At 40.3% G+C, this 21,775-nt stretch overlaps 1 long non-coding RNA gene across 1 annotated transcript in view; it reads right to left on the bottom strand.

Moving 5' to 3' along the window:
- LOC138990522 (uncharacterized) overlaps window positions 1-17,505 on the bottom strand; it is a 44,065-nt gene extending 26,560 nt beyond the window's left edge. Inside the window, exon 1 of the long non-coding RNA XR_011466662.1 lies at window positions 17,315-17,505. This is a non-coding gene — a long non-coding RNA (uncharacterized lncRNA). The remainder of the gene's footprint in view (window positions 1-17,314) is intronic.
- Window positions 17,506-21,775: the final 4,270 nt, after the last annotated feature.

Below are 21,775 nucleotides of genomic sequence, written 5' to 3'. Positions count from 1 at the left end.
ATTTTTTTTCTCCTATTGTATTATAAATCCTAAACTTTAACTCCAAGCACTTAGGAAATCTTCTTGAGAGTCAAGTACTACTGAGAGACTAAATATGCAAATGAACAATGGCCCCGACCACACACAATGCTAGAAGTCTGACCCGCAGCCTCTGCAGACATCATTCTAGGGCTGCCAGGACAGGGACAACAGCTGCCATCAATCCTATTTTCACTCCCAACTCAGGACCAGACAGAGAAAGCCGATATGCTCAGTCAACAGTCACATTTCCCTTTCCTTCCTTTATTTTTATCTTTGACTATTTTCGACAATTAAACCTACCAACAATCGTATGTAGAACATCAAATAACACACATGGTTTTTCACTTTTCTCACATTAAAAATATTTAATCTTTCATTTCCCCATGGTTGTCCCCTTCCCTGCAGTTTCTAAAATTTTTTTTTTTTTTCATAAAACTGTACCTCTGAGAAATGTGATGATGCTGGCATAGTGTTCTGGACTCTTGCTGTGGTACCACTGCCAGCAGGATGTTCCTTTATTAAAAAATGTAGAGCTTGCTTGGAGCCAATCTGATAGCCAGATGATCAAATGCGAGGTATTTTTAAACACAACTTTTATGAGACCTGTATTTTATGGAGTTAAATTAAGACCAAATAATGAGAAGGTCATGATGATGCTCTGAGCAGGGTGCAGATCATCCTGGCCCTGGTTGCGCCCCTCCATGGGCTCAACAGTACCGCCCTATACATGTGAATAGATGCAGGCATCTGTGGAGGAACCACGTGTCTTGGCTTAGCAGTTATCATGCCTCCGCCCATGTGATGGCTTATCTGGAAAGGTCTGCACAGCAGTGGATGGGCAATAGGTTGAAATGAATGGTAGAAAAAGACTTCCCCAGAACTATATCCTCCTGCTCAACAGACACCATCCCCTCCAGACACAGGACAAACAGCCACTGCTGAACAGGACACATGGGAAAAGCTTTGTTCTTAGTTTGCTGTTTGGTAGGGTTAACCTAGGTGTAACCCTATGGTTCTTTTCCTCATTTGGGATTTTGTGTTTAAACTTGGAGACAACTTCAATAAGGTTCACGTATGTGGAGGTCAGATGTGTTGGAGTTTTCAACCAGTTCTAGATTGCAGTATCAGTTCCCCTCAACTTGTATTTTTACTCTCCTTTCTGCCTTTCTGAACTGTCTTCCAGTTCACACAGAATCCTATCTTTGGATTTGTTTTTTCTCTTTCTAACTGTCTAAAGGGCCTATATACATTTTTCTCTACTCTTGGCCCCCACCACGTTACTTACATTCACTGAGGACTGAACTTTACCAAGCATGGTCAAAGTGCTGGAGATACAAAGACACACAGTTCTGCTGTTAATGGTATCACAGCGAGGTCAGGAAAGTAGGCCCAGAAACCAGCACAGGGTCGAGGGTTGCACAGGAGTAGAGTGTTTACTGAGATGGTGGGGACACCTGGTCAGACAGGAGGAGAGGAAGCCTGAGATGAGTGTCGGAGGATCAGTAGACAATGAAACAGAGATGGCTGCAGGGAAAGTGACCTGTGTAGAGACACATGGCCCATGGGACCGATGCTTCGCTTAAAGCTCTGATGTCATCATCTTGAAATTCTTAGTAATTTTGGGGGTTAAGGGGCTTTTCCTTTTGCTTTGATCTCTGCAGATGATGTGGCTGGTTCAAGAGCAAGGAAATACATGTGGAAAGGCACAGAAGCCTCAAGGAGCATGTGAGCTGAGGCGGGGGGTTCAGGGTGACTACAAGGAGTTGTGGGGGGGAACCTGCCTGGCCAGAGGGCTGGGAAGTTAGAGGAGAACCCGGGGTGAGAGCAGGCCACAGGTACAGAGTGAGAGGAGTGCTGCCCTGAGCTCTCGAGAGAATTTCTGTGTGGAGAGATGACAGAGGTAAATATTTCCATCTACAGAGGACAGGAGGGAAGTATGTCCAGAAAGAAGGGAAGAAACAGGAGGAGGAGTGAAGCAGAAAGAAGAAATGCTGAGGGGAGAAAGGGTTTTGAGAGTTAGGTAAAGAGATGAGACATGCTTGTAGATACAGAAGACATTGAAAAAAATGGACATCATTATGGGAGCAATAAGGAAGAAGTTAGATTTCAGTGAGTTCACGTATATGCTGATAGAAAAGAAGCAATTAGAGAGCAATGTTAAGATGACAGAAGAGGGAGGTGAGGTCAGGACTGATGGAGCACATTCCCAGGAGACAAGAGGGAGACTCCTCATCCCCTGATACCCAGGTTACAGGAGGGGGCTCGTTCCTCAACATTAGCCCATATTTCCATCTCTGACAGAGCAGTCTCACCCAAAGCCATATTCAAAGGTGACCCCTCTCTCATGGCACCAACAGGATCCCTTGACTCTGCATCTCTGCTTTCCTCGTGTGTGCCTGCATGCTAAGTTGCCCCAGACATGTCAGACTCTTTTGACCCCATGGACTGTAGCCCACCAGACTCCTCTGTCCATGGGATTTCCCAGGTAAGAATACTGGAGTGGGTTGCCATTTCCTTCCCCAGGGGATCTTCCCAATCCAGGTATCAAACCAGGGTCAGTTATGTCTCCTGCTTTGGCAGATGGGTTCTTTACCACTGGTGTCACCTGGGAAGCCCCTCTGCTTTCATCTCAGCATAGGTTTTATCCTTCCTTCACTCTGAGCTCTTCCATACACTCTTCCTCAGTGATTATTTTTTCTCACAACTCTTACTACAACTGTTACCCATACCTCATAATCAACTAGAGTGAACCTTCCCTCATGTACTGCATTTCTGCCATAGTCACTAATCCCTTCTGAGGGGGGAAAAAAAGCATATCGTGTTCATTTACTCATCCTCAAGTTCTTGTGTATCAGACAGCCTACCATCTTTCTTATTAATATGGTTCAGAAACTGTATCCAGGTGTCACTGGGGATCAAACAAATGCATGGGAGCACCACAAGTTTCCTTTAAACTTTTGAAGGAAACAGAGATCCATGGCATCTGTCAAACACTGCTAAATACTAGCTTGAATAATTAGTGACTTCAACATTGCAAGCTGCTAAGTCGCTTCGGTCGTGTCTGACTCTTTGTGACCCTATGTACAGGAGCCTGCCAGGCTCCTCAGTCCATAAGATTCTTCAGGCAAGAATACTGGAGTAGGTTGCCATGCCTTCTCCAGGGGATCTTCCCGACCCAGGGATCCAACCTGCATCTCCTGCAACTCCTTCATTGCAGGCAGATCTTTTATTGCAACTTTCTGTAATGTCACATCTTTGCAAAGCAGAGGTTTGGGTGCTTGCTATGATAACAAGCACGTGCAGTGAAAATCAACACAGGTCCAGAAATGAGGATTAAGAAGTCGTGCAATGCCTAACAGGTGCATATTTTCTAGTACTGAGTCATGGTGGTTATTTAACTATAAAATTAAAATATTATTTCTCCTTCAACTTATGTGTATTATTTTTTCCAATGGCCACTAAGTTGTTAGGACATAAACACTTATTAAGTCTTTTGGACTAAACTACTTGGTAAACAGAGCCATGTTTATTTTGGAATCGGGTAATGTGGAAGTGCTGCAGGGATACCACAGGCCGTGTGTGGATTGACCACTCTTAAAGATCTCGGCCCTGCCTTTTTAGAGTAGGGACCCAGACCGAAGCCAACTGCGGCTCTCTGGCCCACAGTCCGAAAGGGGAAAGAACGGCTGAAACCAATCAACCCCAGCAGGTCTCTCTCCATTGGAGAGTCCACGTGAAACACACAGTAGAGGAGCCCATCGTGGAATGGCCCTGGGATGGAGTGGGGTCAGAAGCCACGGCAGAGAAGCAGGAGGCAGAGTGTGTTTGGACTGTAGCCTTTCCTGTCACTGACTCACCCTTAGGACTGAGCACCAGAGCAGGAAGGAGCTGGCCACTCGACAAAGGGGCAGGTGGGTCAGGGAGAGGGAGAGACAGGGAAGACTGACCACAGGGGCAGCGTAGGCCATCTACTTCCTTAGAGCTGCCGCCCTGTTAGTCTGTGTGTGGATGGAGGATGCCCCAGGTCCAGCCCATGAAAGTGTTTTCATATGTTTCTTTGTAAATCTGTATATCCTCATACCAACTCCTCCTAAAACATATATCCACTGTAGCTGTGTTTTCTTGACCTTGGCAATCAGCAAGAGCCCCATTATTATATTAGCACTTAGTGTGTGTTGTTTGTTCCTTTGGTTTGTGTGTGTTTGTGTCTGTTTCGTTTTATCTTGTGTTTTATTTGGCTGTGTCCAGTCTTCATTGTGGTATGCGGGGTCTTAGTTGCAGCATGGGAACTCTTAGTTGTGGCATGTGGGATCTAGTTTCCTGCCCAGGGATCAAACCTGGGCCCCCTGTGTTGGGAGCAGGGAGCCTTACTTGCAGAACCACCAAGGAAGTCCCATTCCTTTAGTTGTTTTATATGTTTTAATCTCCTAAATATGTTTTTGTTGTCTAGGAGACCTATTTTTATGGAAATCCCACAGTATAAGCCACATCATTTTTTATTATAAAATATGATCTAATGTACAGCAGGCTTTGAACCTTATCAGTTCTGCTGCATGATTTTAAACATGAGAAAAATTGTGTCTAAAAGTAAAATGGAAAGGCTGAGATGATACTCAATGAGTCACACAACCACAATTTAGCCTTAAGGCTTTGATTCCAAAGCACTGATTTCACTGTGTGGTGGGATTAAAGGTACTTACTGAGTTGTCTCTAATTATTCCTTAACCTCCATCAATGGCATAATTAAAAACCTCTTTACTGAATGTAGCTCATTATGCATGATGGTGCAGTAGTTGTTCCATGTGTCTTAGCCCAATAATGCTCCATTCCATAAAAGCAATGTAATACAAATTAAAATATTAATCTTAGGAGGTATTTGGTCAGCACAGTTCTTAAGTTTGTATTGAGTCCCATGGAAATCTACCAGGTGAAATTCCAGACAAGTATCTCCTCTTTGATGAACTTATCAAAAATTGTGATTTTGTTACTTACCAAAAACAAAACAAAACAAAAATATATATATATATACACACACACACATAATTGTTTTCACTTTGTACATTAACAAATCTTGTCATCTACAATTTTTTGCCTGTTTGTTCATCATCTGCCCCATCGTAGGAGCATTCTTGTTGTATCTGTATTCTTAAGAGAGGTATTTCTCTTTAGAAACTCCATTGTCTGGTGGTGAAAGGTATCGTCCCCCATATTATGAAAGCCAAGTAGTCACCAGCCCAAGATCACTCATGATTAATGACACTCGGATCCAAGGAATGTTGGCTTTGCTTAGTGGGTTCTTGCGCTGCTTGTGTAATTCACGTTGTGTGTCCTGGGGGAGGGGAATGCAAAGGATAGAAGAACATTTATGAAGACATAAATATATCTGTTCCTGTAGCGCTGTTTCTATTTATGTAGATGGGTGTATATTCTCGATGTCCATCTAATGTCTGATCTGCAGTGGTCAGTGATACATGGCTCTTCCATAAGCAGCCACATGTATTTGTTTTCATTTTGTGAGTATATAGCTTAATTTTTTAAAGTGTCTCAGGGTTGCAATGTCAGATATGTATCAAGTAATTTAAGTCATGGGTAAGGAATACATTTTCTAATACAGACTCAAGATGGGCTTGTACTTCAGTATGACAACACAGATATTTAAAATTTTTCTTCCTCCATACTCTCTAGGTGAACATTTCCTCTCATGGTTTTTAAATTTAAAATTTTCTTACAGCTCTTAAAAATCATGATCAGTTTCTACAGAGGGCATCATCAGTATCAGTTCAGTCACTCAGTCAACTCTTTGCAACCCCATGGACTGCAGCACACCAGGCTGCCCTGATCATCACTAACTCCTGGAACTTGCTGGGCACATAACCACTATTTATATTATGTGACCATGGACAGGGTGCATTTTCCATTTATTGATTTAAACAAACTGACCTGAGGTTGAAATTTGCTGATAATTTAAACATAGTACATGCCAAGTGGTAAGAGGATTGCGATTTTCTGATCAAAATATTTTTTATTAATATTTGGTTTTCACCCAATTTATTTAACAAGTGTTTATTGAGAGCTCATTTTGTGCAAAGTATTGCAGAAGTGTGGCCTAAAAATTGAATAAAACCTAAACCTTACCCTCAGGAGAGATTAAAGATTCATTGTGAAAATCAACAGACACACTAAAACATTCACAGAATTTAATAATGGCATGGAGATGGGGGCACAAGAGGAAACTGTTGTGTGAGTGAGAGGGGGGTTCTGCATCCATCATGCTCTGTGTTATAGCATCATTTAGACTATGGAGTGTAATATATATGGAAAGTAATATGATATATATAAACATACATGGGAAACAATGTGTAATACTGTAAGCTGGGTTTAGAAAAGGCAGAAGAACCAGAGATCAAATTGCCAACATCTGTTGGATCATGAAAAAAGCAAGAGAGTTCCAGAAGAACATCTACTTCTGCTTTATTGACTATGCCAAAGCCTTTGATTGTGTGGATCACAATAAACTGTGGAAAATTCTTAAAGAGATGGGAAGTCCAGACCACCTGACCTGCCTCCTGAGAAATCTGTATGCAGGTCAAGAAGCAACAGTTAGAACTGGACATGGAACAGCAGACTGGTTCCAAATGGGAAAGGAGCACGTCAAGGCTGTATATTGTCACCCTGCTTATTTAACTTACATGCAGAGTATATCATGCGAAATGCCAGGCTAGATGAAGCACAAGCTGGAATCAAGATTGCTGGGAGAAATATCAATAACCTCAGATATGCAGATGACACCACCCTTATGGCAGAAAGTGAAGAAGAACTAAAGAACCTCCTGATGAAAGTGAAAGAGGAGAGTGAAAAAATTGGCTTAAAACTCAACATTCAGAAAACTAAGATCATGGCATCTGGTCCCATCACTTCATGGCAAATATATGGAAAAACAGTGGAAACAGTGGCTGACTTTATTTTTGGGGCTCCCAAATCACTGCAGATGGTGACTACAGCCATGAAATTAAAAGACGCTTACTCCTTGGAAGAAAAGTTATGACAAACCTAGACAGCATATTAAAAAACAGAGACATTACTTTGTCAACAAAGGTTCGTCTAGTCAAAGCTTCAGTTTTTCCAAGTAGTTATGTATGGACGTGAGAGTTGGACCATAAAGAGAGCTGAGCACCAAAGAATTGATGCTTTTGAACTGTGGTGTTGGAGAAGATTCTTGAGAGTCCCTTGGACTGCAAGGAGATCCAACCAGTCCATCCTAAAGGAGATCCAACCAGTCCATCCTAAAGGAGATCAGTCCTGAATATTCATTGGAAGGACTGATGCTGAAGCTGAAACTCCAATACTTTGGTCACCTGATGCAAAGCACTGACTCATTTGAAAAGACCCTGATGCTGGGGAAGATTGAAGGTGGGAGGAAAATGGGATGACAGAGGATGAGATGGTTGGATGGCATCACTGACTCAATGGACATGAGTCTGAGTAAACTTCGGGAGTTGGTGATGGACAGGGAGGCCTGGTGTGCTGCAGTCCATGGGAGAGCAAAGAGTTGGAGATGACTGAGCAACTGAACTGAACTTAGAATATGGGGTATAATATATATGAAATGTAATATGGTGTATGTACACATATATGGGAAACAATGTGTAATACTGTATGTATATTTCAGATAAAATTTTAAAAATTATTTTTTCATGATATTAATCCACTAAAATGTAATAATCCCTGTCAGAATAATTTTATTAAGTAATTCCTGAAGACTAGAAGTCCTGTAGGAAGAAAAGAAGCCTCTCTGTGTATGCTGAGTATTTATGGAAGACATGAGATGACAGCCAGGGGTGGTTTGTGAGGAACAAACACAACAGTTCATCATGCTATCCTTTATGTTTCTGTGTCATTTGGAGCATTTTCCTAACAAAAGAATTTCAAGAAAACCTAACAAAGCCAAAAATATGTATTTTTGCTGGTAGACTTTCAGGGCAATGGTTCAGGACTGAGGGATTTATACTGTGACATAAATTTCCTCCCTAAAGAGGGCATTGTAAGTGAGCACTATAATTTTATGAATAGATTCATCTCATCATGCAACTTTTATTATACTTTTAATATGTATAATGTTATATTTTCTTTGGATGTCAGCATTATTACATGAATTTAAAAGTTTTGTGGTTTGAATCTTTAGAGTGAGCATTTCAGTTCGAATATTAATCTTTTTTTAATAAAAAGCTTCTTAGAAGCTTTTCCACAGCTGAAAATAATTAAATCCTCTCTAAAGCTGAAGTGCATGAATTCCTTGGTAGGACAAATAGTTATTCTGCAGATGACAACGTGGGGAGCCGTCGTCTTAATTCCAGGTGTTTCTGAGCCTTACTTTCATCAGGTTAAACTGCTAGTAATTTAGAGTCAAATTTGCATTGATAAAACGAGTGGTCCCTCCTTTGCAAACAAGTATGTAATGAGCCCCTATTTCAAATTTATGTAAAGTTTTTGGCTACCAGGTAACTTTCAGGGTCATTGATATTAACACCAGCAAATTCCATCCTCTGTACCTTCATCCCTGGCACTGAGTCCTTGTCACCAGGTGGCTTCCTGTAGAGAGGTGAACAGAGTTCTCAGTATCCTTCAAGGATGTGTTAAAGCTCTTAAACAAAAGTGAGCTATTTTTTCATGGTGATATCAGGATGACCAAATAATGTAATTTATTTTTCTCATTAAGTACATTATCCTATGAATACTCCAGTTGAGTTTCCATCAGTTGATTTGAATCGTTAAACATAAACTGTAAGAACAATGGTATCTTTATAGGTCATGCATTTAAATTTTTAATAATTTTTCAATGCTGCCCTCCAACTTCAAATATTAACCCTTAACATTCATAAACTGAGGATGGTCAGCATATTCTTTAGAAGGGAACCACTCACACCACCATTTAGATTAATTTTACTTATATAAAGTATTTTACCTAATCCAGTGCTTATTCATCAGCAATTATTCAGATGTCTCCAAATTTTTAGAAGCAATGCATTAATGACAAGTGTAATTATTTCAATTAAAAATTAAAACCAATTCTGACATTGGCTCTCTAGTCATTTTCTTGGCTCTAAAGTGGCTCCTAATTTCTTTCAAAAAAGTTCTTTGTGTGTATTTAATATATGTGTACTGAGTGAGTGAGTGAAGTCGCTCAGTCATGTCCTACTGTTTTTGACCCCATGTACTATAGCCCACCAGCTCATCCATCCATGGCATTTTCCAGGCAAGAATACTGGAGTGGGTTGCCATTTCCTTCTCCAGGGGACCTTCCCAACCCAGGGATCGATCCTAGGTCTCTCACAATACAGGCAGGAGCTTTACTGTCTGAGCCAACAGGGAAGCCCACACCATCAATGACCAAAATGGCCAGAGCAATATTATTTTTACTTTGCTTTATTCTGGTTGAAATATAGATTGAGATATAGAATTTACATGACAGTAAATTTGGCACTTTTTCTTGTATTTTTCTTGCTTCTTATAGAGTATGCTCACATTTTGGAAGTTGATCTGCTCTCAGCTTCTTATATTATTCCTTTGAAGGCATGGGGCAGGGAGGGGATGTGACCATTTATAGTGTCACCATGAAAATTCTCCAGTTAAGCCATGGTGGACATGTGACATGGAGGACACTTTCAGCTATCTCCAATCCAGCTCTGCTTTGATTCAGTCCCTGAGCCCCTACCTGGCCAAATTAAAAGACCAATGAAGGAGGTCTGGCTGTGGGTGTGCCCAGGACTAAATTATTTTAATAAATATGTGAATGAATGAATGAATGGAAAAAGAAACTGATGTCCAGGAAAAGCAGATTTCAGAGCAAAGAAAATGATCAGGGATAAAGATGGTATGATGATATAGGGGTCAGTTCTCCAAAAAGACATAATCATTAATGTGTATGTGCATTTGAGAGACATCAAAATGCATGAGGCAAACACTGATCAGACTGCAAGAAGAAAGACAAAATGCGTATTCTTAGGTGGGGACCTCGATACCCCTGTGCCAGCAACTGGCAACTCTAGCAGGCAGAGTATTACTGAGGACATTACTGAATTCAGCACCACCATGAAGCAACTGTATCTAACCAACATTGTTAGAATACTTCACCCAACAAGAGCAGATGGCACATTCTCCCAAAGCTCACATGGAACATGTTCCAAAATAGACCAGATACTGGACTATAAAACAGAGCTTCAAAACTGAAAAGGATATTAACTATGCAAAGAATGTCCTCAGACCAACATGGAATTAAACTAGAAATCAATAACAAAAATATAGGTAGAAAAATACCAAAATAGTTGGAGATGAAAAAACACACTGGTAAATAGCACATAAGTCAACAAAGAAATCTCAAGAGAAATTTGAAATGTTCTGAATTAAGTGTAATTGAAAATACAGAGCATGAAAATATAGAGGATATAGCAAAAAGCAGAGCTTAGGAGGAAACTTATGGCACTGAGTACATATATTAGAAGAGAAGACCTAAAATTCAATAATCTGAGTTTCTACTTTAGGAAAATGAAATAGAAGAGCAAGTTAAATACAATGCAAACAAAAGAAAACAAAGAAACTACAGCAGAAATAAATGGAATTGAAAACATCCTTATTCACTTATAACAGCTTTATAATTAACAGGAAATTGAAAGCAAATTAGATGTTCTTGAATGGGCAGTTACATAAACAAAGTGTGGTACCTCTATGCAATGGAATATTATCCAGTAATAAAATATTCTCCAGGAATAACATCAAACCTTGAGAAGAAACAGAAAAACCTTAAATCCACATTGCTAGTCAAAGAATCCAGGGTGAAAATCTGTATGTGGTAGGATTCCAAGTATATGACAATCTGGAAAGGCATAACCATGAAGATCAGTGGTTGTCAGGGGTCAGGGTAAGGAGGGATGAATAGACTGAGAGTGGGGAGAGCTTAGGGGAGTAAATCTATCCTCTATAAGGCAATGGCCACCCACTCCAGTACTCTTGCCTGGAAAATCCCACGGACAGAGGAGCCTGGTAGGCTGAGTCCATGGGGTCGAGAAGAGTCAGACATGACTGAGTGACTTCACTTTCACTTTTCACTTTCATGCATTGGAGAAGGAAATGGCAACCCACTCCAGTGTTCTTGCCGGGAGAATCCCAGGGATGGCGGAGCCTGGTGCACTGCCGTCTATGGTGTTGCACAGAGTCGGACACGACTGAAGTGACTTAGCAGTAGCATGATACCCTAAATTTGCATATATGGCATTTGTCAAGACTCCTACAACTCTACACTACAAAAAGTGAACCCTAGTTATTTATGGACTTTGGTCAATGAAAAGTATGTGTTGGTTCTTCAGTTTTAGCAAACACACTGCACTAATATAAGATGTCAGTAATCACAGAGAATTTGTCAGGGAAGGGGGAGATTTTATGTGAACTAATTTTATTTTCTGTATGATTTCTCTGCTTAAACTGCTCTAGAAAATAGTTTTTTTTTTTTAAAGAAAAAATACTCATTGAATTCTACCCTTCAGTCAGTTCAGTCGCTCAGTTGTGTCTGACTCTGCATACCCATGAATTGCAGCATGCCAGGCCTCCCTGTCCATCACCAACTCCCAGAGTTTACCCAAACTCATGTCCACTGAGTCAGTGATGTCATCCAACCATCTCATCCTCTGTCATTCCCTTCTCCTCCTGCCCTCAATCTTTCCCAGCATCAGGGTCTTTTCCAATGAGTCAGCTCTTCACATCAGGTGGCCAAAGTATTGGAGTTTCAGCTTCAACATCAGTCCTTCCAATGAACACCCAGGACTGATCTCCTTTAGGATGGACTGACTGGATCTCCTTGCAGTCCAAGGGACTCTCAAGAGTCTTCTCCAACACCACAGTTCAAAAGCATCAATTCTTCGGTGCTTATCTTTCCTTATAGTCCAACTCACATCCACACATGACTACTGGAAAAACCATTGACTAGACAGACCTTTGTTGACAAAGTAATGTCTCTGCTTTTTAATATGCTGTCTAGGTTGGTCATAACTTTCCTTCCAAGGAGTAAGCGTTTTTTAATTTCATGGCTGCAATCACCATCTGCAGTGATTTTGGAGCCCAGAAAAATAAAGTCAGCCACTGTTTGCCCATCTATTTGCCATGATGTGATGGGACCGGATGCCATGATATTAGTTCTCTGAATGTTGAGCTTTAAGCTTACTTTTTCACTCTCCTCTTTCACTTTCATCAACAGGCTCTTTAGTTCTTCGCTTTCTGCCATAATGGTGGTGTCATCTGCATATCTGAGGTTATTGCTATTTCTCCCAGCAATCTTGATTCCAGCTTGTGCTTGCTCCAGCCCAGCGTTTCTCATGATGTACTCTGCTAATGGGTTCGTTTTGTGCTTTTTAAAGTATACATCAAAAAAGTTGATTTAAACATTTGAAAAAATAAATAATGACTGTATAAACTTTGGTCAATTGTTTATAACTCTTTTCTCAGTAATATAGTTACATTATTTCTTAATATTATCACAGGCTTTTTGGTGGAGTAGCAGGAGACAGGGATATGGAATTGTATATGGATATACAGAGTTTAAAATTGTTAGGTTTATAGAGCAAAAATTTTTCATGGACTGTAACCACAAGAATAGGTTATAAGAAAAGATGTTGAGAATAACATGCATTGACATTAGCAAACCCACTAAGAATATACATTTTTTTTAAATTTTTTTTATTTTACAATATTGTATTGGTTTTGCCATACATCAACATACATCCGCCATGCGTGTACATGTGTTCCCCATCCTGAACGCCCCCCCACCTCCCTCCCCATACCATCCCTCTGGGTCATCCCAGTGCACCAGCCCCAAGCTTCCTGTATCCTGCATCGAACCTGGACTGGCGATTCGTTTCTTATATGATATTATACATGTTTTAATGCCATTCTCCCAAATCATCCCCCCTCCCTCTCCCACAGAATATATACTTTTAAACTTTTAATCTTGGTATTTTTCTATTAGTCTGCATATTTTGGGGTGATTCCCAGGTAGCACTAGTGTTAAAGAACCTGCCTGCCAATGCAGGGGATGTGAGAAACACGAGTTCAATCCCTGGGTTGGGAAGGTCACCTGGAGGAGGGCATGGCAACCCACTCCAGTATTCTTGCCAGGGGAATCCTGATGGACAGAGGAGCCTGGAAGGCTACAGTCCATAGGGTCACAAAGAGCTGGACACAACTGCAGTGACTTAGCACGCATGCATTTGTAAGTGCCAGAGTTTTGGAAAGCTTGTTTCTAGATCTTCATAAAGTTTTCAGTCAGACTGCCCTTGGCACACAGCCTTGGTGTCTGCATTAGAATGTCATAAAATTTCTGTGCACAACCTCTACCAGCAGAGCCATCAGCTAATTGCCACTTCAATCAGCCACCTGTCCCCCGGAAGCTGAGCTGGCACAAATTTGCCACAAATGGATGCTGGCAAATAAAACATGAAATTGTCCAAAGAGGCACAACAAGCAGGAGACATGTCCCTAGACCCAAATCCTGTGGGTTTCATCAAAGCATAACGTAGAATCATGAAATGGCAGTAACTGTAAGATTAGCTCTGAAATCTAAGTACAATCCATTGTCTGTCAAGTCATCATATGATTTAAAAGGTAACTCATACTATTGTTAAATAAAGACCAACAAAGTAAAGTCAGCAGATTGAAACTCAAATAACAAATTTAAAACAAAATTTCTTAGAAATGTATTTGTCTACATTTCATGGATAAATAAAATGCAATATGCATGGGATTGTGAGGGAAAAAAGAGTCTATCCTATGAGCATTTAATATATACTCAGAATGTAGAATCTTATGGCCTTGATTCCAATGTGGTATTATAGCATCTCTGTTAATGCTGCCTGTAACAAACAACTTTGTTACCTTGTATGAAGTATTCAGAGGGTAGAATAAGGTTTATCCTGCTGGCAGGAAAATACCCCTTAGGTTTCACAGCCACCTCTAATCACAACTCAGAATCTTAGTGTTATCCTGTAGGCACCATGGCTTGAATGGTCAATTCTCTTTCCTGCTCTCATCAGCTCAAACCTCAGCATTCCAAAAGAGGACTTCACAGAATGTAATGTCCTGAATGAGACAGTCTGCCGATATTTTTGTGTGTGCTAAATTGCTTTGATCATGTCCTACTCTTTGTGACCTCATGGACTGTAGCCCACCAGGCTCCTCTCTCCACGGGATTCTTCGGGCAAGATTACTGAAGTGGGTTGCCATGCCCTCCTCCAGGGCTGCCTATGTTTTAGGGGCCTCTTAATGGCTTTGTAAAGGGTAAATCTGACTCTGAACTATCTTTGCCTGATGCGGTAAAAAAATCTTCAAATTTCCACCAGTGAAAGTCACAAGACTCAAAAGTCAATTATTTTGAATAGCTGGATTTTTCACTTGTATTTATTTCAATTAGTTTTATTTAAAATGTGCCAAATATAATGTTTCTCACAGTAAAATGGACAACGAGTAACATTCTTTTAATTTAATTTTGACAAGTAAGCATTAGAACTTCTGAGTTTTCCCCCTCAGGAACCAGAGAATTATGGGACCCTTTGTGCAGTGTAACCTTACATAGAGCCCCCACGGGCTTCCCAGGGGCCTCAGTGATAAAGAATTCACCTGCCATGCAGAAGGGGTAGGAGACATGGGTTTAATCTTTGGGTCAGAAAGATCCCTGGAGGAGGGCATGGCAACCCACTACAGTATTCTTGCCTGGAGAATCCCATGGATAGAGGAACTTGGTGGGCTACAGTCCATGGGGTCCCAAAGAGTTGAGCACGACTGAAGCAACTGAGCACCCATGCACACTGCACAGTATCTCTCATACGCTGCATATTCTTTAGCTGCTTTATGTAGAAATGGGACTAAAAGCACCTATGTGACTGGATGTCAAGAGACTTAAAAATTCAATTTCTTAATGCCTTACTCTTCTTAGTTGAAAGATGTATATTGGGAATCAGTTTAAATGAAGTCTTTCTAGAATAGCATCATATGAAAAAACAAACAAACAAAAAAACAGCTTCCTTGCTATTAAAGAATATTAATAGATGGCTTATTATTTTAACCAGTCACTGTTCTGAATGGCATTACCTTTAATGCCTCTTTAGCCCTCAAACCCTCCCTCTGAGGTAGACATTAACTCTGTCCCATTTTAAAGACTTCCCTGGTGGCTTAGATGGTAAAGTGTCTGCCTACAATGTGGGAGACCTGGGTTTGATCCCTGGGTCAGGAAGGTCCTCTGGAGGAGAGCACGGCAACCCACACCAATGTTCTCGCCTGGAAAAATCCCACGGATTGAGGAGCCTGGTAGGCTACAGTCCATGGGGTCACAAAGAGTCAGACATGACTGAGTGGCTTCCCTTTCTTTCACTTTCATTTTAAAGAACACATGAGGGACGAAGAGAAAAGATGGGCCTGAAGCCACTGTGCTGCTTGGAGGCAGGCCCACAGACTCCATGTCCTCACCTGGATGCTGGCGGGACATCCGAGATAAGGACAGTATCCTTCTCGACAGTTCACCATTCTGCTGGGTCTCCTTTTGTACTAGTCTGAGCATCGTGGCTTTCCAGATAGGGTCATGCCATGGATTCTGAAAGATCAATGCATTTCAGAGAATCTGATGCCCCATGGCAATGTAGTCCCTGGGGAGAGAGATGCCCAGAGCTGGCCTGCACAGTCATGCAGTCGGCAGGGCAAAAGTGAGAAATGACCACATTGGGCACAGGGGATACACCCTTGTCCGAGGTCCAGGCTTCCTGTGTACACAGAGGACAGAGCAAACCTCCTTTTAGTCCATCCAAAGCAGCACTAGCTGAGAGACTCAGTTTCACCAGTTAGAGGAGATGAAGAACCAAGTGGACTCAGCTGGAAGCAGGGCCAGTGATTGCAGATTGTGTAGACAGCACAATCCTGGCGCTCCCGAGGCAGTTTCACAGGCAAAGAATTTACCACAGGAGCAGTGGGAATGTGTCTGCAAGGGCAACATTTACTATTTCGGTGCATGAGCACAAAGCACATCAACTTCAGGAACTGTCTCTGCTAACAAAGCAGAGTCCAGAAATGGGGTGATTATCTGTACAATCAAGCTGAAAAAGTATACCTTCGACTCACAGATGGGGGTATTTTAAGCCCCCTTTTTTGCTTTAGTAGTATGTTCAATTGCTTTGCTAACTTATTTCACCTCTCTGCAGAGAAAGCATTAAGAAGTTATTTGCTTATGTGCGTGTGTGTGTATGTGTGTGTGCGTGCACACACACATGTGCACATCACAGCTTCTTTATTCTTTCATCCCTTAAGTTGCTTCCATATCTTGGCTATTGTGAATAATGTTGCAGTGAACACTGGGGTGCATGTCTCCTTTCGAATTAGTGTTTTGGGTTTATAAAAAATATATCTCTTAGGAAATGGAAGGAATACTGATGGATGTGCATTTCTTGCTACCAGAGGTGTTTAAACAGTGACTATAAGAGCTCCAGCAAAGAGAAGTAAACATCTGCTTGAAGGGGCAGAAAACTGCTTCTCTTTTCAAACTTTATATTTGCAGGTATTTCTTTGTCCTCTCCATTAGTAAGCAGAACACAGTGTATTTTGAGAGAATGCTGTTTATGGATAAAATATTAAAATAACTACTTTTCCCCCTGTATAAATGAAAAGTTATTCATGCCTTTTTAATTGCACACAACTACTAAGAATTTATGCAACATTGCTGTTTATTGTTGAAGATAAATTTTTCAGTTAGAATGCCTTCTTTATGATCACTTTTCTTCTTGGCCAGATCCCAGATTTGTTAGATGATCCCCTTTCCTGTTTATAATACTAATTGCCAGCCACTAAGATCCTGGCTGTGGTGAGGTAAATTACTATTCAACTACTCATCCATTTCCCCTGTGAAGTATAATATTTACTATTTTCATTATGCAGGTAGAAATTTACTTTTAAGGCTATAATCATTTATTTGCTTTGATCCACTTCTTAATAGGCATTGATAGCCTCATTCTTTTTCCCCAAAAATGTATTGTATCTATTTAGAACTACTACTCAATATCTCCCAGAATCTCAGTTCTACAGTTTCTCTCTTATTCTGCAAAAGATCAACTCTTTCTTTCCTGTATGATGATTTCAATCCAGCAATTAATTTCATACCATTGTTTTCTTTGCTTACATATGCCCACAGTTGTATAAAATTAAGAAATAGGAAAGAGAATTTCCTACAAAACTGTTAAGCTAAAATAAGAAGTAACAATCTAGTCCTTACCCAGAAATCAGCAACGAAAGGGTCACACTTCTTCCTTGTCACAACCTCGGAGACTGAGAGTACTCCTCCCAGGTAATTGCATGTCTCCGATCAAGTCTTCCCTTTAAACTGATGCTTTATAGATGACTACCAAACTCTTCCCCGGACATCACAAATCTAAATTAACCTGAAACATAACACAGGTTTCAGGAGTTATATCATGACTGTGGAAGAGAATTTGAAAGTACCTCTATTTCAGGAAGCCTTATCTTAATTATTTTTCTTATCAGTGTAAGCATAACATTTTCAAACAATGAGCAAGAAACCTAAAACTTAAACATATACCAGACAGCTGCTTCTATCCATCTATTTCCCCCCACAAAATTCTAGACACCCCCCCACATCGTGCCCCCGCCCCAGGTCAGAAAGATTTCTCTAACTAGGGTTTTGCTCTCCTATAATGCCATTTACTAATTCTACCACGATAAATCTACCGTAAAATCATCAGAATTGCACTGTTACAGTGAAATACTCTGTTACATACACTGGCTAAACTCATGGGTTAGAAAATGAAAATGATGCAGTTCACCATTTGGCTCCTTGGTGGCATACAAAATGTGCAAATATCTGTAACCCCCAAAGCAAAACAAGACAAAAAAGAAAATAATTGCAGGTGCAGGTTTATTAACTTCTGCAGGGAAGGTCATGGTAATGCTGCTACAGTGAATGGAAGTAATACAGGCAATTATTCCATCCTATCAGGAGAAGGAAAAAATGTTAAGCAAGTTGTCTAACTGAATGGACTGGTTAGATGACTAAGTAATTATTATTGCTGTGTTTAGATAGACCCAAAGGTATAGTTAGGAATTCCTAACATTCCATTTAGACTGAAGAGACTGAATAATGCTTTTTCCCTTTCCAGCCATTAATGCATTGAAAGCCAAGTAAAATACTAAACTGAAAATTCTCTTTAATCCACGACCTGTACACTGTGTGATTCAAATGAAATGACCTCTTTGCAGACCTGGTCTATAGTTTAAAATAAAGGCAGTGAGATGCCCATTCTGTTCCGTGTCTTTTAGCTGGATAGCGGTAGGCCCAGGGAGGGGACCCAGTGGCGTACTCTAGAGAACCAAGAGGAATGACGGCCCATTAACAACCATTGTCTGTTGGAACTTCCCTGCCTGCCAATGCAGGAGACCCAGGTTCGATCCCTGGGTCAGGAAGACCCCCTGGAAGAGGGCATGGCAATCCACTCCAGTATTCTTGCCTGAGAAATCCAATGGACAGAGGAGCATGGCAGGCTACAGTCCATGGAGTTGCAAAAGTGTAGGACACAACTTAGTGACTAAACAACAATAATAATTGTGTGTCCATGTGTGAGTTTTCTTATTTGGTAGACAATTGAGATAATATTTAAATATTTTTATCTAAAATTGTTAAATATTTTCATTTTGGAAACAGTGAGGGAGTAGGTAACTTTTCTTTATGATTCCATTAGAGTCTTGTAATTCAAGGAAATTTGTGAAAACAATCATCCTGTAATCTTCAGAAGTCTCAAGTTCATGAAAGAGAAGGGCAGTTTGAGAACTCTTTCAGATGGAAGGAAGCTAAAGAGACAGGGAAGTTTAATACAGCACATCATCTGAGTAGGATCTTCTGGTTTCCCAGGGGATATTGGAACTGTTGGCAAAACTGGATGGGTCTCTAAAAAATTAGATGGTGATAATGTGTAATGTGAGTTTCCTGATTTTGACGTATTTGGGTTATGAAGGAGAATGTCCTTCTTTGTAAGAAACACTGAAGTATTTTGGCAGGATGTGACATCATGTTGGCAACTTATCTCCAAATAGTTCAGGGGGGGAAAAAAAGGTTCTCTGCTGTAGTCTTGCAAATACACTTATATTTATTTCCAAGTTACAAATTATTGAGACAAAAAGAAGGTAAAATACAGTTATTTTATTGGAAAAAAAAACAAAAAGATTTGCAAAAACAGTGGAAACTTGTGTTTATCTAAAATTTTAATTTTAAAGGGGAAGGTGATTTATTTCATTCCCAGGCAATGAACACAAAATTATATATATATATTATTCCATACCTTTATTTTGACTTTGTATATTTTAAAGTCTTATGCACTAGGTCAGAGCTGTCTGATAAAGGAAAGGCATTTATTAGATATTTGTTCCATGTTGAATGATGATAAAAAGATTATTCTGCTAGAATTTAACAGAAATCTTGATGTAATATCTGTGTAATTCTTTTTCCTTAAAAACATCTTGTGTGAAATCTTTAACATGCAAAGTTCAGATTAAACCTTGGGAGAGAGATACCAAAAAGAATATTAATATACTTAGAAGTATTGTGAGCATCAGAGGAATGCTATAGTCTGTCCTAGATAAAAGGAAAATTATGCTTGAAATAGGTGATTCAGATTATAGTAAGTAAGCAATTTTCTATAGCTTGAGGTAAACATGATAAAACCTTTCATGACAAATATTTGTTTTCCTTCTCATCTACCACCAAATGCTAATTCACAGTCACTATTAGACAACAAAAATTATTTGATGAAGATGTTGTCTGGCCCCTCAGAAATGTGTTACCCAATTCTCTAAAGCTATTAGTGCTTTGAGAGAATACATTCCTTGACTCTTTTCCAGCTTCTCCTCCCTTGTTCATGTATTTACGTCACGTTTGTCATGCTTTGAATTGCTTTGAAGCTATTTAGATGTTTTAGTCGCTAATAAATTTGCTTTCCTGAACATTTGCGCCTTCACTGTGGCAGACACAAGTCTTCTGAGGATAATTTAAAATGTGGTGTTACTTACTGATTATTCCAATGGTCATTTGCACTCACAAATCTATGATAATTCTTTATGCACAGAATCCTTCTGTATTTTACTTACAAGGTTTCTTAAAAATATATATTTATTTTCAGAACAAAACACTTGGAGAAGAAAGAAAGGACACCCAAAGAGCAGATGCTTTGAGTGAGTCCAGAGATCCAATAGGAATCTGAAGCCATCCTCTCTATGTTTGCCTCACTCCCCTCCGCAGCTGGCTTCCTCTGTCTCCTGTTCACATGGTGACCCCAAGGCTGCCCAAAGTTTCCGACATCGTAAGGATACGGTCTTGGGGAAGAAACTGCATGGGTCTCTTAGTCTCAGTACTAAAGTCCTTGAGAATGAGCTGTGATTAGTCAAACCTAAGTCAGTTCATTGCAGCCAAAATACAAGACCATTGCAGGTGCTGGGAGTCACCCAAGTGACCACATGGGTTTGCAGAATGGTCAGTTCTCAGTAAGAGGACAGGAGGAGGGAAGTGGGCAAATAATCCAGCAGTTGATCATTATAATTATGCTGGTAAACAACAAAAATGATCATGGAAACACGTCTGATTGATTAACATACCAATTTAATAGCATTCCCAAACCTCTATTTGTGTTAGAACTAGATTCCTATGGGGACATCTCCAGTTCCACTTTGCTCCAAAGCCAAAGTTAATTTCAGTGTTTATTTGATTCTATATATGGTACCACCTCCAAAAATCTTTAAGAGATCAAATGTTGAATTTGGTGACCCAGAAATTCATACGATGAAGCAGAATCAATTTTGTTTTTCCATTCCTGTCCATCCCAACAGAAAACAATATCTCAACATCCGGATCAAACTTTTCTATGTGTATTTATATATACACACACATATATATGTATATCAGGATAAGGAAGAAAGATAATCATGTACTGGGAGACTTAGAAAATAATAAATGTCGTACCTGGTCTGGGTTTGACAGGCAGGGTGAGAGATCTTAGTTTCTTATAATTCTAGCATGTACCCTCCTAACAGTCTTTGTAATTCATTCCGGAGTTCAGCTGCCCCCTCATGAAGGAAGCCTGGCATTATTTCTAAAAGAACCTTGCACTAGGATGACTCGCTCAATTACAGGCAATGTTTTTGAAGTGCATACCGTGTTTTCCACAAGAAAATATCTTTGGACTGTTTATTAGGAACTGCTCTTCTCCACTGTGTTAGAAAGCACGTTCAGAGCAGAGGAGGTCTCATGAGATAGCACCTGAGCAGGTGTAGCATCGGTACTAACAGTTCTATGATGTTTCTGTCGTTACTGTTTCTTTTTATATTGGGGTATAATTGCTTTACAATGTAGTGTTAGTTTCTGCTCTACAATGAAGTGAATAACTTATATGTATACATATATCCCTTCCCTCTTAGACCTCCCTTCCCACCCGCTCCCACCCATCTAGGTCATCACAGAGCGCTGAGCTGAGCTCCTGTGCTATACAGCAGCTTCCACTGGCTATCTCTCTTCACATGGTAGTGTATATATGTCAGTCCTAATCTCCCGGTTCATCCCATGCCTTTTCTGGGTGTGCACACCATCATGAATGGATACCGCTTTTGGCATCCACGCTTCAATGCACTCTCCTCCTCAGCTCTGAGATCCTACTAAATCTGCCGCCAATTCCCT

Source organism: Bos mutus, chromosome 13, assembly GCF_027580195.1.
Source record: "Bos mutus isolate GX-2022 chromosome 13, NWIPB_WYAK_1.1, whole genome shotgun sequence".
Lineage (NCBI taxonomy): Eukaryota > Metazoa > Chordata > Mammalia > Artiodactyla > Bovidae > Bos > Bos mutus.
This window is presented reverse-complemented; position numbering and strand designations above follow the sequence as displayed.